The following is a 17387-nucleotide window of genomic DNA, read 5'->3' as shown; positions in this document are numbered from 1 at the left end:
TAAAAAAGCATAGAGTCTAATGTCCCCTTTCCCATTTTCTCTTTCAAAATTGAACCTTTTCAACTGGGCTTCTGATCCCAACACTGCCTATGCCACGTCTCTCCAGCAATGAAAACTCATTGCTGCTAAATCCAAAGTACATTTCAAGGCTTGTCCTACTGATCTTCCATAGCTTGAACTCCAGATAGCACCCTCACCCTTCTGGAAGGTTCTCATGGCTGGCTTCCTGAACACCATATTTTGTGCATCAACCAATCCTTATTCATGCTTCAGTCTCTTTGCAAGCAAGTCCTTCCTCCTGGTCCTCTCAGCCCCTTTACTAAGGGTGCTACTTCAAACTTTGTTGTTAATGTTGTTTGTCTCAAGTCCTTTCAAGTACTTTCTCCTTATAAAAGAGCTTCCTGATCTAAATGCTCAGGCCAGATGTTCATGCTGAACTCGAGACATCCATAAAAGTTATCCCTGTGTAACAAACAACTCAAGATGAGTCTCTTAAATTAATAATAAGTTCTTTTAATTACAGGTGTGGATGGTAACTAGGCTCAGCAAAGTAATTCTCCTTCATGAAGTTGTGGCCAAACTAGCTGGAGCTGTGATTGTATCAAAGTCCTTTTTATTTAAAGGTCTGTTGGCTGGACTGAGACTACTGCACGTGCTGGGGGCTTGAACTCGGTACCATTTTTCTCCATATTTATGAGATCACTCAATGCATTATATAAGAGTAGCCAGATTTCTTACATAAAAGATGAAAAGCAGGAAAAAGACAAAAGCAACCTCTTATGCCCAGAGATGACCTGACTGCAACTAAGCCATAGTATTCTCTCTCTCTTTTTTTTTTATTACGTATTTTCCTCAATTACATTTCCAATGCTATCCCAAAAGTCCTCCATACCCTCCCCCCCCCCCCACTCCCCTACCCACCCATTCCCACTTTTTGGCCCTGGTGTTCCCCTGTACTGGGGCATATAAAGTTTGCTTGTCCAATGGGCCTCTCTTTCCAGTGATGGCCTACTAGGCCATCTTTTGATACATATGCAGCTAGAGTCAAGAGCTCCGGGTTACTGGTTAGTTCAGAATGTTGTTGCACCTACAGGGTTGCAGATCTCTTTAGCTCCTTGGATACTTTCTCTAGCTCCTCCATTGGGGGCTCTGTGATCCATCTAATAGCTGACTGTGAGCATCCACTTCTGTGTTTGCTAGGCCCCGGCCTAGTCTCACAAGAGACAGCTATATCAGGGTCCTTTCAGCAAATGCTTGCTAGTGTATGTAATGGTGTCATCGTTTGGAGGCTAATTATGGGATGGATCCCTGGATATGGCAGTCTCTAGATGGTCCATCCTTTTGTCTCAGCTCCAAACTTTGTCTCTGTAACTCCTTCCATGGGTGATTGTTTCCAATTCTAAGAAGGGGCAAAGTGTCCACACTTTGATCTTCGTTCTTCTTCAGTTTCATGTGTTTTACAAATTGTCTCTTATATCTCGGGTATACTAAGTTTCTGGGCTAATATCCACTAATCAGTGAGTAAATATCCTTTGAGTTCTTTTGTGATTGTGTTACCTCACTCAGGATGATGCCCTCCAGATGATGCCACCATTTGCCTAGGAATTTCACAAATTCATTCCTTTTAATAGCTGAGTAGTACTCCATTGTGTAAATGTACCACATTTTTTGTATCCATTCCTCTGTTGAGGGACATCTGGGTTCTTTCCAGCTTCTGGCTATTATAAATAAGTCTGCTATGAACATAGTGGAGCATGTGTCCTTCTTACTGGTTGGGACATCTTCTGGATATATCCAAGGCAACTCTTATAAAAGAAAGAATTTAATTCTGGGCTTGTTTACAGTTTCAAAGGTTAGCCAATTAACATAATGGCAGGGAGTGTGGTGGCACACAGAGAGGCATGGTGCTGGAAAGGTATCTCAGAGGTCTTCATCCTGATCTGTAGGCAGGAAAAAGAGACTGGGCCTGGTGTGGGATTTGTGAGATTTTGAAATCTCAAAGCCCAGTCTCAGTAACACACTTTCTCCAACAGGACCACACTTTCTAATCCTTCTAATCCTCTCAAATAGTGCCACTGCCTGGTGACTAATCATTCAAATGTAATGAGACTATGGGGGTCACTCTTATTCAAACCACCACACCCACAAAGTCAAATCATTTAAATAGTCCCATCCTTGAGCAGCACCAACTCTAGACCAGATTTTGTCCTTAAATCTTCCCCCAAATCATCCAAGCACAGCCCAAATGTGTCCTTTAGTAGATCCTTCCTAATGACTTCTAAAAAAGGAAGCTACGCATCTCCCATAGTGTATGTACAGTGAGCAGCAAACTAGGCTTGCTTCCCGGCAGACAATTCCCCTGTACATTTAGCCAAAGGGACTTTGTCCATAACACCTCCAAAGAAACAAACACGGTCTTTTCTTAAGCTAATATTGAGCACAATAAAATATCACCCCTACATTCTTTTCTTCAAGGTTGTCACAAAGGCTGTCCATATTCAAGGGAAGGAGACAAAAATGCCATCATATAGCAGGGAAAATGTATCAATTTGCCATTGTTATGAGAGTCACTAGTCCTAACAGTTACTCTTTGGTTCAGAAATGCCTGGAATCATGGAATAGCCTAGCAAAAAAATCACCTAAGTCTAAAGCTTAGAAACAAGGCCCTGTGGATCCAGGATTTCTGTCATAGTAACATTTCATATACAAAAATTTAATGGTCGATACATGGTTCCACCAAATAGCTAAATGCTCAGGCCAGTGACTAAGAGACAGGTTCCTGACAAGTCTTTCTTAGATATCCCACTTCTTCACTACACATCCATGCCCTGTCCCTGAAAGCTCACGTTTTACTAGATTAACACTAGCCACCCTGCCAGCTGATACCGAAAGATGTTTATAGAGTCCAACTCTCATGATTCTAAGCAGAACAAATGTAGATTTACAGCTCAGAGGCGATTCAACCTTTTAACTGCCTCTGTGGATGTTTTCAACATCATAATTGGAAGTATGATCAATATTCATATAATTCCTTGTGGCTAACATATAGCTATCTTGCACAGAATAGATTTCAACAGATGAAATTGAGAAAGTAAAAGACTTATAGGATTTCTAATGTTTGGACATGCCACAGAAGCAACCCCCTACAACACTGTGCCAGTTTACACCCAATTCAGCAGCACACAAATGTGCATAGCATAAAACCAAGAGGGACTTCTTGGAGACTGATATACCAGAAAATTCCTTAGACCTGAGTGATCAGCTGATTGCCCAGCTTGGCTAACCCAAGTTCTCACCTCATTTACCGTGTAGTCTTCATGCAAAGTGGTTTTTTTTTTTTTGTCTGCTTGTTTGCTTATGAAAATGGCTATGAAGGTGGAGATAAAGTTAGTTCTAATTGTGGGGAAGTTATGCCACATAGAATGAGGTTGTCTATAGGAAACATTCAATGCTTGGCAGGAATATAACTTGGAAAGCTACCTGTTACAGCCATACTTAGGGGATTGAGGACCTTGGGAAATATACAACATGTCCCTTCATTATGTCAAGGTTCTCCTCCTAGGTACTAATTTGCAGTGTGATTGTGCAGACATATAATAATATGGGTAAGGTACACACACAGAGTTGATAAACACTGCTTTTATGTCCTGAGAGCATTGCTGAGAAACTGCTAAGCATCTAATGTATGTTTTTAATGTGGCTAAAGTTGTTTTCAATATGGATGTAAAAAAACAAAAACAAAAAAAAAAACCCAACCCTTATACTCTAGCTAAAGCTGCCTAGTAATAAATAGTTATTCTTTGACGACTATTAGCTTCAGATTCAATAGTATTTCTTCTCACATCTTGACAAAACAGACTTCTTGTTTTATTTTACCATTTTTTACTAAAGAAAATATCAAGGCAATGAGCACCCTGGAAGGCAATCAGCTATTGAATGATTTTGTACTTGCATTTTGTTCTCAGTGCACTTCATTTGTAGTGTCCTTTGAGCATCCCCAATGTGTGCATCCTCATAAGCTCTCTGTATTATATCTCTAGCTTGAGAATCCATTGAGTGAGAGTCTGAACCATTACATGTAACCACATGTGCCATTATGACTATACCTACTATTCTTTTTTGGGGTCGGGGGTCGGGGTTGAGACAGGGTTTCTCTGTGTATCCCTGGCTGTCCTGGAACTCACTTTGTAGACCAGGCTGGCCTTGAACTCAGAAATCTGCCTGCCTCTGCCTCCCAAGTGCTGGGATTAAAAGTGTGTGCCACCACGCCTGGCTTATACCTACTATTCTGATTTGCTTATAGAATATTCTTAAATATCAAGAGCTTTTATGCTTCTGTGTAGACTTAAGGAGTCAATTAAAACTAAAATATTACTAAGATAAAAACCAGATTGACCTAAGAAATTGAAGTTTTCTCAGCTGGATTCTGAGTTTGACTGTGGAGTGTGATTTGTCTGACTCTGTCTAAAATTGCTTTCATAGGCCAGGAAATCATCACAAATTAATAAATTATGGATAATAAAAAGAAATAGAGATACATGAGAGATGTGGGAGTGAAACTAAGCCTTGTGGTATACATCTGAATTCCCAGCTCTGAGGCACGAAGATTGTCATGAATTAGAAGACAGCAGAGGCTACAGAATGAAGGCCAGGTGAGACAGACTCAAACCTTACTTCAAAACAAGAACAACAACAACAATGACTGGAGAGAGTATAATGTAATCAAAGATTAAATTTAAAAGTTAGTACAAAATGAGACAACTGTGAAGAAATTATCCAGGCTACATGAAGTCTAATATCAGCTAGCAGATAGCGAATGACTTCCGTGTAAACTTCAGAGGTCACTTAAAGCTGAAACAATACTAAAATAAAAACCAGATTAACCAAAGAGCATGAAGTTTTCTCCACTGCGTTCTGAGCTCGATTGTGGGATGTGATTTGTCTGTCTCTGCTTTAAATCCTTCCCTTTCCAACTCCGAGTGACTTAGTTGATGCCAGCACTCCCAGTTCTTTATATCTTTCTTTTCAAGGCACCCCATTTGCAGATGTTTTCCGTGTGTTAACATTTGCCATTGTAAGCGTTTCAAGGCCAAAAATTCAGTGTCATTAGTACATCTATAATGGTAAGCAACTCCCTCCATTCCCTAGTTCCAGAGCATTTCACCCCTCCACAAGGAGACCCTACATATAGTAAGCGCTCAGTCTCCCCCAGCACCTGTCAACTCCACTGACTTTGTGTGAGAACTTGCTTTCCCTTGCAGCACCAAACCAGTTTTTTCCCAAAGAAAATCAGCACACCTGAAGTCAGATAAAGCAAGAAAGAGCAGAGAACAGGCAGACTGCGATCAGTTATACTATTTGTCTTTAAAGTCACAAAGGAAAAACACCAATGCAATTCTTCTTTTAATTTCCTCCTGCTAAAGAATCCCTCATCTCACCCAAAAATCAATATATAGAACATTTCCTACCCACTCAGGCTTTGACTGCATAGATTTTTATACTCTTTCTCATATCTTACCTTTTTTAAGGTAAGCATTTGCTAAACGGCCTCTTTTTTAGTACAAGAAATAATGGGATGTAAGTCCAGTGATATTTCCTTATTGAAGTGTCTTTTTTTGTTCTCTACTGGGCTGAGTATATTCTGATAACTTGGCAAATACTTTTGGTTTGTGCATGATGTCACCTAAAAATGAGCTCTCATTCACTCTGCCCTCTTTGCCAAATCACTTTTCATTGGCTGCATTTTATTTGATTGAGGTCAGTCTCCCTGGCAACCAAATAAGACATTTTAAAGCATCTGCCACCAAGGCTGGTTTCTGTAAAGTGATGAATTTCCCTGGTTTCTAATGGCATTTCATAGCTACGATATTGATGTAGGGAGAAATGCCTCTTGAGGTGGATGCAATTGCCATAGTCTACACTGAAAAATCCTCTGGTTCTGGTTCTAGGAGGTCAATCATTAGTTTCTTGTTAGTCTGTCATGACAAATTCACCTGTGTCATATGTAGCCATTTCCCTTCAGGTTTGGGAGGAAAGTAACAAGTCTTGTATAGAGATCCACACTAATTTCAAATTAATTCAAATCTAATGTTTTAACATATCAGTTTGTTTTCTATTCTTGGCTTTCCTTCTTTGTTTGGTAAGCTAGCATTGGGCCAATCACCTCACTTTTTTTGGTGACTCTGGAAAAAAAGACCAAGTTGAACCAGATCAATAGTTTCCTAAGAATTAAGAAATTTCATTCTAATTAGTGCTCAAATTATACTGTCTCTAGACAGTAGGAACCTCTTGACGGTGGCCCCTGATAAGATCATTATAGTCCTTCAGAGATTCCCCAGATTTCCAGTATGATGAATGTTCTTATCATGTTTTGTACGTGTTCTGCTTTATGTCTTAAAACTCATTTCTTCTCTGGAAAATGGCCACGGGTGTTTCTTATTGCTATCAGTACAGGCTTGATATGTGTTGCTTGCTCTTTTCAGTAGTCTGAACTAGAAAATAATTTTAATGTAGCAAACATGAGGTTTTGTTAATATTCCAGTCCTAATTAGAGTAAAGTATTTACTAACTTGTTAAATTTAATATTTTTAGATTTTCCTCCTTAGTGTACAATCTTGATTATTGATGACAATGACAGAATCCTTATACATTGTCTTAATTGCTATGTGTGTTGGTTTGAATACGATGGCCCTATGTGTTCCCATATGCAAATGCTTAGTCACCAGGGAATGGTACTATTGGAATGCATTAGAAAGATGAGGAGGTATGGTTTCCTTGGATGAAGTATGTCGCTGGGTAGGCTTTGAGGTTTCAAAAGTTCATGCCAAGCCCAATGTCTCTTTTCCAGCCTACAGATTAGGACATAACTCTCAGCTAACTACTCCAGTACTGTGTGTACTGCCATGCTCCACACCATGATAATAATGAACTGACCTGAAACACTGTAGGCATCCCCCCTAATTAAAACTTTCTTTCATAAGTGTTGCCCTGGTCATGGTGTCTCTTCACTGCAATAGAATGGTGACTAAGATAGAAGTTGGTGCCATGCTTTTGTTTTAAGGAATATAGAAGACTTTGAAACTTTGGCCTAGAAAGGTAGTTGGATGCTTTAAGTGTGTTTTAATGGGCCATCCTGGTAAAAGCATGGAAGACAGTAGTACTGATACTGATATAAACTGCAGCATCCCTGCTGGAAAAGTTTCAGAGGAAAAAAAGAATATTGACAAGTGGTCTTATAACCCGTTCTTGTGATATTTTGGGGGGAAAGCAGCTTCTTTTGGCCCTTGTCCTAAAATCTGTCTGAGACTAACTTGAACAGTTTGAAGTAATGGTGTCTGAAGAGGAAGTTTCAATATGGTCTACTATTGACTATGTCGTGTGGTTATTAATAATAACTCTTATACAAATCTATAATGAAAAAGAGCATGCTGGACAAAGAGAAATACAAAATGTACAGTTTGAGGAGAAAAGCAGAGACAGGAAGTGTAATGGAATGAAGTCCAGTGTTCAGGAAGATAAACAGGTTAAAGAAAAAGCCTGATGTGAAATAGAATAAAGAGAGAGGTAAGCTCAGGGCAAGACACCCAGCTAAGCTTCTGAGATGTGAAAAGATATTAATTAAAAGCTTAAATAGTGAAGAAAACCATCAACAGCAGGCAGCTGATGCATCTGTAATTGAAGGGGGTGGGAGGTCCTGGTTTCAGCATCATCAGGCAGCAGAACTTGGTGGTTTTGGCCATGTGGTTCTGGATTTAGAGTCAAGGATGCAAGGAAGGCGTTGTGGAATCTCCCTCCATAGCTACAAAAAGCAACTGAGGCCAGGCATGTGTCAGGGTGTCCCTACATGGAGGCTCATAGAGGCCATATGTGAAGGTGAAGCCTGGGTTTTATATGGAGACCCCAAGATTTCGGAGATGCCTGAGTCATGGGATACCTGCACCAGGAAGCTGCAGATTAGGTGTGGAACCAGCCCAAGAATAGCAGTATGATGTAAGCAAAGATGAAAGAGTTGTAGATCAGAAGAGCACTTTGACCTCATCAGACATAGAGATGAGGAGTTTAGAGTTTGCCCAGCTGGTTTTTTGGTCTTTCTTTCACCCACTATTTTCTCACCATGTCTGCTTTCCTCCCCTTTGGAATGATAATGTATATCCTGTGTTGTTATCTGCTGGAAGCATGTGATCTGCTTTTTGATTGTGATTTTACAGGAGATTGCCTTAAGAAACTTTCAACTTAGGTCATTTAAACAATGTTGAGACTGTGATAGACCTGGATGCTTTTAATGTCAGATTGAGTGAATTTTGAATAATAAAATGGGGAGTGGTACTATTTGAAGGATTGAAGTACTAGGGTATATAACCTTGATGGAAGAAATGTGTCACTGGAGGTGGGTCTGTAGGCTTAGATTTTTTTAAGCCTACTTTTAATATAAGGGTTCTCAAATGCCTTGACCCTCCCGCCTCATAGCCCACTGTCCAGAGATAGGGGAGAAAAGATGGTAAATTGTTGTGTCCGGCCAGCAGATCACAGGTCTGGGTTCTAGCCTGGAAAGGCATTTTGGAAACCTGGAAGAGAAGAGGGGCTACGCGGCGAGAGAAAGATGCAGCTAAGACAGTCATCCTGATCAAAGCTCAATTTTACTATTCCAACACACAGTTATAAAGGAGGGGAAGGGAGGCCCGATTCCCGCCAAATAATCCTGGGGTCCAGTAGCAGGGTGACCACGTGTATGGCTCCGGAACAGCAAAGCGGCAGGTTCCAGCTGTGGGCGTGGCAGAACGATTGAGCGGGAAGCTCCATCCCGATGTAAACAGTGGAACCTAGGGCAGGCAGGTTTCAGGCTGGGGGAGGGGAGGCTACAGTAAATAGGAAGGGGATGTGGACCTGTTTAGATGTAGTTCTTTGGGGGTGATTCCAATCTGCATTGTCAGGATGCTAGCAGTCCAGTTCAGCAGTGACAGGATAGCAAACATGAATCAACAGTAGCACAATGATCCAGCAGAAACTGCCAGGCCCCAGCCAAATCTTCATGAGTCAGCAGGAACAACTAGGATCAGCCAGGGACACCAGAAGTTACCTGCTGGGCCTGAGGATCAGCAAAGATGTGAAGATGTGAGACCAGTGAATCATTGCAAAGTTAGCTGTGCAAATGCCCCACCATGTCCTCCCACAGGTCTTATCTCAGCAAAAAAACCGCATGGATCTTCCTCACAGACAAGTCTATACTACATGATACAACCAGAAACTTCCATTCATGGGCCTTAAGGTTTCAAAAGCCCATATCTATCCTGATGTCTCTTTCTCTCTTGGCCTATGGATCAGTAGCTGTCAACTACTGCTCCAGCGCCATGCTCACTGCCATGTTCCCTGCCATGATAATAATGAACCAACCTCTGAAACTATAAGAAGCCCCCAATTAAATGCTTTCTTTTTATAAGAGTTGCCTTGGTCATGGTGTCTCTTCACAGCAATAGAACAGTGACTATGACACTATGTATTCATGCTAGGATAAAGCATAAACAAACATATATGCAGAAAAGTATCAAGAGTTTTCATTCATATGCCTGTAACACAGAATATTAGCTTTAGAATAAAGTCTTAATATTATTTTTAATGGTCTGTCTCTGTTTGGGATTATCTCAGTAAATATATTTGAAACTTGCAACTATTATCATGTTAAGGCTGGAGAAACTCTCTAACATTGAAAAGGAAATTTACTGGCTGGTTTTGTGTGTTAACTTGTCACAGGCTGGAATTATCACAGAGAAAGGAGCTTCAGGTAAGGAAATGCCTCCTTGAGATGTAGCTGCGGGGCATTTTCTCAATTAGTGATCAAATGAGGAGGGCCCCTTGTGGGTGGTGGCATCCCTGGACTGGTAGTCTTGGGTTCTATAATAAAACAGGCTGAGCAAGTCAGGGGAAGTAAGCCAGTAAGTAACATCCCTCCTTGGCCTCTGCATCAGCTCCTGCTTCCTGACCTGTTTGAGTTCCAGTCCTGACTTCCTTTGGTGATCAACAACAATGTGGAAGTGTAAGCTGAATAAACCCTTTCCTCCCCAACTTGCTTCCTGGCCGTGATGTTTGTGCAGGAATAGAAACCCTGACTAATGCAGGAGACTTTACAGCAGGTTCCATAAACACATTCACATCCCAAAGAGATACAAGTCATTTATAGAGGAAAAATACTTAGCTGTTTTTGTTAATCATAATTAAATACATGACACAAAGACACAAATTCTTTATGATGCTGGTGCATGCAGACAGCACTGCTCTCAGGATGTCCTTACTCCTTTGTTAGCAGGTGCTGATTTGATTTTTCTGTTTATGGACATTCTTGTACTATCATCATATTTGATAGACAGCAATTCAATATATTAAAACTGTATATAAATCTCAAAAGGCTTTTTATGGCTGTTTATTATATTTATGGATATTTAAGGTTAGTAGCTTTTATTGCAATAAAGGTGTGATTCCCGAAAGTAAAAATCTCTTGACAGCCACTGCCATCTGTTCAGTTAATCAAAATTATGATATCATCCAGATACAGACCTCCTGTGTCCTTGCACTTCAGCCTGTCTACTAACAAGATGCACAGTGATGAAGAACCAGGGGTTCTAGGGTCCAATCATGAAAGAAAACCACTGGTTAAAAGAAACATCAGTTAAGTATCAATGTTGATCAACATTTTGATCTGGTATAATAGTTTTAAGATAACACATACGCCAGTTAAAACTCATAACCCACTTTAGAGTAAGCATATCTTTTCACCCTTCTTCTTCTGAAATGAGAGTTCTAGAATAATATACTCAAGGACTAGCTCAGGGGTCCATGTCCTAACCTATCTTCTCCAAACACTCCTTTCCCATGTGTTGTGGAACTCTGCTCTCCAGGCATGACAGCCACTGCTGTCTAGAAATCAGGCAGCTGTGATTATCAGAAGGTCCTCAGACTGCCATGCCCACTAACAGTCCCTTGGAGAAAGCATCAGACTTATGAGACAACACAATGAGGTGGCATGTAGAAGACCTAAGTCTCCTCTCTTTTTTCAAGATGTGTAGGTTGTTAACAAGGCTGGGGATAGAAAACTCTTTCCCAGTTGTGGAGATATATCTTTAGTGATGCTGCTCCCATAAGCTGTTTATACTTTAGTAGTTAACTCAAATTCAGCTTCCCCAAGTTAGACTTCATGATATTGCTTTATTGACCTATAATTAGATCCCTACCTGAGACAAAGTAGCAGTTGTTCATGTTTCCCTAGGGAAAATCATGTCACCCTTGGCATATAAGCAGGGACCTGACACAATCCAAGGATTTGGAAATGCAGCTGCATTCTCCCCGCTGGGAGCAATAAAACATACAGCCAAATTTGTGATGGCCGAGGATTATAAAGCATATCTAGGAGCAATCTTGATTTGGCCACCCTTCACCACATTGTATGGAACTGCATTACTTCTGGTTTTATTATCATCTGCATTGATCCTGCTATTGGTTATAACACTTAAAGCTACACTTCTTTTAAAGGTAGAAAATTCACGACATGCAGGGGGAATCCCAGAGTGGTAATCTTCCTACATTTATATAAAGTAGCATGCTTCCATGGTGAATGGAATCTAACATAAAAGATCTGGTAGACTAGAGAATATGTCACAATCCGTGAAAGTAGCATTGAGATGGGTGGGATTTTAAGCCAGCTGTGATACTGGTTTTCTAGACTTTTCTGTGAATTATAATACACACTTATGAAGCTCAGCTACTTTCCCAGAAATAACATGTCCATGTGAGAAAGGAATTCCAACAAGAAAAAGACATGCAGATTCTAACCTCTTCAGTTTCCTTGAGGTTACAGGACAAGTGGGAATGGGAGAATGACCTGGTGATGCTGGCTTATTCCTTTAGCTGTGTAGTATGTAAGAAAAATGATACAAATTACATCTCTGTGAAATAATTATCCAGTCTGTGTTTGAAATCATGGATCTCATGTGAAGAACTGGACAATGAGGAGAGAGAGAGAGAGGTAGAATAGATAAAAGGTAACTTCAGGCCCATCTTTAACACAGAGGAAGAGAAAATCTGCAATTTAGCAACAAGACAGGAACCTTAAAAATAATCCAGTACAGGAAACAGTGATGATTAGGGAGTGTTTTGCCTCTAAATTGCTTGAATGGGGAAAGACATTTAAAGGAAAAGTAAAACAAAGAAATCCCATGCACGGTCTTGCTTATGAAGATGTGAGACATCAGAGTTGATAGGATCCGTCTGATTGTTGCAGACATTGAGGGAAACTGAGAAATATAAAAGCTCACCTCTCTCTGGGACAATGACCACCCACTCTGAGGCAATACAGGGTAAATTGGTTTCTTGTGGAATGGTTCATCTGAGCCATTAAGAACAATTGGTTGTCACAGGCTGAAGTTCCAATAAATATTAGGAGCTAGAAGACATTAAAGAAAGGGCATCCATCACTGAGGAAACTGGATATGCAATTCATCATGTCCAGTTAAGATTGTGTTTACAGGACAGTTGAAAAATAACTTAATTCACAGAGTCTTTGGGATTGGTATAAAGCTTGAATGGCTTTACTGAGTGCTATGGTGGGACAAACTCTTTATGATAGCAAGGCCTTGGCAAATCACAATGATTTATACTGTTATGTAAATGACATTTGTAAAGCGCTTAAGTAATCAAGAGGATGTTCGAAAAAGTAAAAGCAGACAAAAAGGGCTATTCAGGTCATTTGAAAGCAAATATGACCCAATTTATGTGGAGCCAAAGTCCTAGAGAAAGCCACATTCACTGTTTGTGAGCTCGAAGAAACCTGAAACCCAAACACTTCATTCACTGAAAGAATGAAGGAAGAAGTAGGTGACATAGCAGTAAAGGTGAAAGTGATAACTTCCTAGGCACGGATAATTATTCTCCAAGAGTGTGGTATATACATTTCTCCTCTGGCTGTAGAGATTTTCACCCAGCCCAGTGTCCTTTCAGCAGCCAGATGTGGCCAGTGCAGAGATCGTGGACACCCACAGTGTCATCCCAGAGCCTGTCAGACTCAAGAAACCAGACTCAAGGAAACAGGTGACAGAACAACTTCACTAGTAAGGGTAACATAAGCCAGCTTCACTGAGACCTTGGGGTATGAGATGTGCTGTAGCACTGGAGCAAGGACCTCAAGCTAAAGAGGCAGAACAGATCATGGGGAATGGCTGTAGGCATAGAGAGTTAAACAACGAAGTATCTCCCATCGGTATGTGGTTTGGCACATGTGCAATTCCAGCAACTGTGGAGCAGGATCAAGAGCAACATTGCTTCAAAGCTTTACTTTGCTGCTTAACAAGTTCAGATCCACCTTGGACCACATGAATCCTCGTGACAACCCAACCACCACTACCAAAGAAAACCAGTAAGACAATGTCTCCCATCCATACACCGCTGCACTCAACACTGCTCTTTGAGGAAACAATTGTTTCAAGTGATGTGATCTTTTCATGGGGTACTGGTACTTGATAAATATTTAGTGATGGGTATGAAAACAAATTGGCATTTGCTTAGAATGGTGGGGGACAGGTTTTCAGAGGTTTAAGGTTTCATTATGTAATGCTGACCTCTGACTGCCTTGGAGATTTAGAAAAGAATTGAGAAGATTTGTAGGCAAACCTGACTAGTAAGGATGGGAAATCAACCCATGTAAGGTGCAAGGTCCAGCCAAAGCATAGATGATGCCAAGTGGGGTTAAACATTATACAGTAGCTTCTACCTGCCAATGCTAAAACAATTGTTAGAGTTTTAACAAAGGTACTCTGTGACGTAGGAAAAGGCATAATCAACATCAAGGCTTTTAAAAGAAAATCCTGGTACCAAAAGCAAGATACTTCCATGTGAGGTTTTTTTGTTTTTTGTTTTTTGTTTTTTTGTTTTTTGTTTTTTGTTTTTTTTTTTTTTTGTCCAGAGTTCCCCCCTGGAATCCTCAAAATGCTATGACTGATGTTGTATAACATAAGAATATATCCATCCTATTGATGGATCTCTACCTTATGCTTTGTCTATCAGACATGAAAAAAAAAAGTGAGACTCAAACTAAGACTGAGCGGGAAGTTCCGTTACCGTTGCTTAATCTTCATAGTGATGAAAGGCCACATTAGGTTAGTGGGGAAGAATTGCCAGAAATAGTCTTAATATACTATGGATCCTATGTGATATAGTACCTCCATGACAGGCAAAATATACAGTAGTCACAAGACAGGAATAGTGCTACAACTCTTATGAGCGTGACCAACTGCATTCCAATTAGATCGAAGGCCTTTCCACAGAGTGGGGACTGGAGAGATTGCAGGCTTTATTGGGGAAATCATATCTATTGTTAAATAGATAGGATTTGCCTATTAAATTGCCTCCTAAACATTTATGATTACGCTTGTATATTGTTACTACAAAGCTGTTTTTTTTTTTTTTTTTTTTTTGTAGCAGGAGTATGTTACTGCAAAGATTTGTAACATAGAGTGCTAAAAATAAATGAGTATTACTGTAGCACAATAGCTCAATTATTCACCCTACATGGGAGAAAATAACCATACATCTGTATCAATCATTACAAGAATCAGAGTGCATTGTAGAAAGGGGAGCAGAAAGAATATTAGAACAGAGAAAGGGGTGGACCAATGTAGACTATTGTCCTTCATGCATAAGATGGGCAGAGACATTCTGAAATTATCTACACAAGATCTTCACAAGACTGGACCCACTAGCATTTCATTCTGTAATTGGAGAACTCATGGGTCATAGCATGAGGTCTTTTTACCTCCTTGATGATGTATAGCTCTCAGCGGTGTAGCTGCCATATAAATCATCTATGTTCCTGAACCGACACATGGTTCTTCTTCTTCTTCTTCTTCTTCTTCTTCTTCTTCTTCTTCTTCTTCTTCTTCTTCTTCTTCTTCTTCTTCTTCTTCTTCTTCTCCTTTTCTTTCTTCCTTTTTTTACTGATCAAGGCCCAAAGTTTACTTAAGAGTCTGAGCTTATCAAGGGGGAAGGCCCATCTAATTCATGCTTCTTTAACCTTGGCTAAATTCACTGTCTCACCAAGCTAGACTGAAGGGACATCATTATTTGGTCTATCCTTAGTACTGTCTCTGAAGTGAATAGATGTTTATTCACATATCCCCAGGAATATCATGCAGTATTGACTATCACTTTCCTTTTGAGTTTTTTTGAGACAGAGTTGAACTCATGATCCTCCTGTCTTAGTCTCCTATGTGATTGAATTATCTTTTGTGTCACTCTTACATTCTCTCCCAATTCCTGAGGGTTTTTTTAAATTAATTGATTTTATCCACACTAGTCCACTTCCCTCCATACCCATATTCTCGAAAGCCCTTTCTACACACATACCACGTTATACCATGCATTCACATCATTAAGCCAGATCCAGTTCTTTCACCAGATTTACCTTTATCCTACCTAGAGACCCAAGGAAACCCAAGGTGATGCAGCCTTAGCAAGCTAGCCTTGCACAACTTTACAAAAAGAGGAACAGACCCATCACCACTACCCAAAACATGCTTAGGAGGCAAAAAGAACAGCTTAAGGTGGGTTGATAGGATTTATAAGTTGAAGAACAAAAAAGAAATTACTGGGGAAAACACATTTCTTTTTGTTGTTGTTGTTTGTTTTTTTTTGGGATTTGGGGTTTTTGTTTTGTTTTGTTTTGTTTTTTCAAGACACGATTTCTCTGTGTAGCCCTGGCTGTCCTGGAACTCACTCTGTAGACCAGGCTGGCCTCAAACTCAGAAATCCTCTTGCCTCTGCCTCCCAAGTGCTGGGATTAAAGGTGTGCACCACCACCGCCCAGCTACACATTTCTTAATAAATTCATCTTATCTCTCTTTTGTGAGAGGTATCATAAAATAATCTAAAATTACAAAAAACAAAAACAAAAACCAAAACACTTGCCTGTGAAATTAATTTTGTGATTATTTTCTCCACGCCACAATAAGAGATAAAGAAACTGATATTCTCCGAAGTTGACTCTAGATTAGCCTTACTAACCTTCTTCACTACTGAGAGTCTGGAGAAAGAACTCATTGTCATTGGGAACTGTTCTGTGCATTATCAGATATTTAGCAGCTACTGCAGCTCTACCCACTAGATGCATTACATCCTTTCTTCCAGTGTGACAACCAAACATGTCTCCAGACAATGTCCTTTAAAGGGCAAAATCATTCAAAGCTTAGAGCCACTCTCCCAGGTGCCAGGAAAAACATCTTAGGGTTTGTTTGTTTGTTTTGTTTTGTTTTTGTTTTTTGTTTGTTTGTTTTTCAAAACAGGGTTTCTCTGTGTAGCCCTGGCTGTGCTAGAACTCACTTTGTAGACCAGGCTGGTCTTGAACTCAGAAAGCTGCCTGTCTCTGCCTCCTGAGTGCTGGGATTAAAGGCGTGCGCCACCACACCCGGCAAAACATCTTAGTTTTTCAGGAGTCAATAAATGTAGCTCCTGGACTTCGAAAGAAAACCTTACTGCATAGTTCTATAAATGAAGTTTTACAGGGACATAGCCACACTCACTTACTTACTGTGTGTGGCTGGATTTTCAATAATAAAGCAGAGTTGGATAAGGGTAATAGCAATTGTCTAATCCACAAAACCAAAATGTCTGCCATCTGGCTGTTATTAAATTCTTTGCCAACCTCTATTCAAGTTTACTAATTCCAAATATTTTCTTAGGGATGATAACTTTTTATAATGAATTTTTACATAAAACTGCCAGACAGAACATTCAACTTGGGTTATTTGAGAAAGTGGAATGTGTGCTGCATAATTAAGTGAGTGGTTTCAAAGTCAAGGATGGTAGTAACAAAGTAACAGAGCCAAAACACTGCCCCTTATTGGTTTGTGAAGTCCCAAAGGATAAACAAGATTGTTCTGTAAAAACGAAGATAGAGAAAGGATACCTGATCACACGGCAGCTTGTTCCAATCCATGTCAGTGACTCTAAGTTGCCAAACCTAAGCAAAAGCAAGAGAGCAAACATAGTCCAGTGAAGCAAGTCACGTGGGTCAGACTCCTGCAGCAGAAAGCTCTGTAGAAGAGAGTGGACTTAATGTCCAGGAGAAAATATCCCACAGAGAGCCTTCATGTACAATAGTTATAAGGAAAAGGATCCTCTTCTCGTTAATACAGAAGATATTGGGTCAGCATCCGTTAGCCTTTACTCGCCTGGCCTTTAATCCCAGCACTTGGGAGGCAGAGGCGGGCAGATTTCTGAGTTCTAGGCCAGCCTGGTCTACAGAGTGAGGTCCAGGACAGCCAGAACTATACAGAAAAACCCTGTCTCAAAGGGAAAGAAAAGTTAGCCTATTCTCTGACCCACTGACCTGAGACTCCAGGGAACACAAT

General features: G+C 40.3%; 1 long non-coding RNA gene across 2 annotated transcripts; it reads right to left on the bottom strand.

Moving 5' to 3' along the window:
• Positions 1-8617: 8617 nt before the first annotated feature.
• Positions 8618-16999, bottom strand: LOC147000159 (uncharacterized). 2 transcript variants are annotated; one of them, XR_015046195.1, is made up of 3 exons: positions 16943-16995; positions 12303-12430; positions 8618-9085 (listed from the first exon to the last, which is right to left on the bottom strand). It is a non-coding gene; the product is annotated as an uncharacterized LOC147000159 (long non-coding RNA). The 2 variants fall into 2 exon arrangements; XR_015046196.1 differs by lacking the exon at positions 12303-12430 and having other exon boundaries at positions 16943-16999.
• Positions 17000-17387: the final 388 nt, after the last annotated feature.

This window comes from Mus caroli, unplaced genomic scaffold (genome assembly GCF_978045245.1).
Source record: "Mus caroli unplaced genomic scaffold, Mus_caroli_1 scaffold_20, whole genome shotgun sequence".
Lineage (NCBI taxonomy): Eukaryota > Metazoa > Chordata > Mammalia > Rodentia > Muridae > Mus > Mus caroli.
Note: the sequence above shows the minus strand (reverse complement) of the source record. Positions and strands in the feature narration are given on the sequence as shown.